General features: G+C 47.9%; 1 long non-coding RNA gene across 1 annotated transcript; it reads left to right on the top strand.

Moving 5' to 3' along the window:
• The first annotated feature begins 655 nt into the window (after positions 1–655).
• Positions 656–948, top strand: LOC134290003 (uncharacterized). The gene is made up of 2 exons (XR_009998791.1): positions 656–775; positions 854–948. It is a non-coding gene; the product is annotated as an uncharacterized LOC134290003 (long non-coding RNA).
• The last annotated feature ends 620 nt before the right edge of the window (positions 949–1,568 follow it).

Genomic DNA, 1,568 nt, shown 5'->3' with positions numbered 1-1,568 from the left:
GTGACAATATGATCCACACAGCATCGTCCGGCGCGGAATCCCGCTTGCTGCCGTCGGAGAGTTGCGTCCATTTTCTCATGTATCCGGTTAAGAATCACTTTGAAAACTATGCACAGCAACATGATACCCGCACAATTTTCGCATACAGTCAGGACACCCTATTTGGGCACCTTTACTTAGACGTCTTGCATCCAGTCGGCCGGAAGTTTTGCGGTTTCTCATATGTTGCAAAATAATTTATGCAGCAGTTGTGCGGATGCTACGAGGTGAGCTTTGAGCATCTCAGCTGATATGGGATCGACTCCTGGGGCCCTGTTTGATTTCATGCTTCGGATAGCTGTTTTTATCTCCTGCAATGATGGAGCTTCGGCGTTGACATGGGTAATGCGTCGAACCTTGGCGGATCATGCTGAAGTGTTGATGGCGTGTCCGTCACTTGAATAAGGTTTCCATAGTGCTCGAACCAGCGTTTCAGTTGGTCAGCCAGGTCGGTCAATAGCCTTCGTCGGCTAGGGAGTCCACCCACGCTCTTTTATCCCGCCTATACAAGTGCTTCACTTCCTTTTCGAGAGCCGAATATCGCTGACGGTTTACGACTTTGGCTTCTCGTGTTTTCGCTCGCTCTATCGCGGCCTTGGCGTCGGTTTTCTCGGTAGAGCCATGCAAGCGCGAGTGTGGAATGCGGAATCAGATTAGCTTGAGAATTTTCGAATGCAGACAATTTTCAGGTAAGAGTGAAAAATCCGGGATCAGAATCGCGCTACAATATTCGTTGGTCAGTCGGTTTTCTCGGTAGGGCGATGGAAGTGCGAGTGAAAAATCCGGGTTCAGAATCGCGCTACAATAATCGTAGATCAGTCGGTTTCCACGGTAGGGCGATGGAAACGCGAGCACGAAATCCGGGATCAGTGGTCATCGTGATCAAATAAATCATAATCGTGATGAAGACCGCGACGTGTATTTCCATATAACTAGTGGATCATATCACCTACCAGAGGTGGCTCCTAGATCCACACCTTACCCTACCTTACTAACCACCACTCCTTCCCGTGACAACTGTGGGGATGCTGTGGATTCCACGGTTTCTAGTAGCAACGGTTGTCGAATTAACATTCCTTCCCTTTCCTGATGACCGTAAGGACGTGGCCAGCGCCGTTATTGACTTTGAATAGCTGAACTCTCGAATTGTGCACATTGAGAGTGTGAAGCTAACCCCAAGCACCATTCATTGGATCCCTGTGCAACTTCGATTGTTCTGGTCAATCACGGAGTAGCAACTACGATGTGTACGGTTATCTTTGCTTTGCTTTGCTTTGCTCTATCGCGGCCTTGGCGTTGCTTCGCTCCTCCATCTTCCTCCAGGTGGCATACTTGAACCTTAGAAAAATCGGGATTTTAAACATAAATGTCTGTGACTCAGGAGGAGCTGTTCACAACAGTTTTCCATGTGTAAGGGGCGCCTGATCGACATCTGAGTGTCAATGAAGAGCTCTAAGCTTAATTGAGTATCATGATCCTCCGAAAAGTTCCCTAATTTGTTGGTGATGCGAGATACTCTTTAAAAAACA

The sequence above is a fragment of the Aedes albopictus genome, chromosome 3 (genome assembly GCF_035046485.1).
Source record: "Aedes albopictus strain Foshan chromosome 3, AalbF5, whole genome shotgun sequence".
Taxonomy (NCBI): domain Eukaryota; kingdom Metazoa; phylum Arthropoda; class Insecta; order Diptera; family Culicidae; genus Aedes; species Aedes albopictus.
Note: the sequence above shows the minus strand (reverse complement) of the source record. Positions and strands in the feature narration are given on the sequence as shown.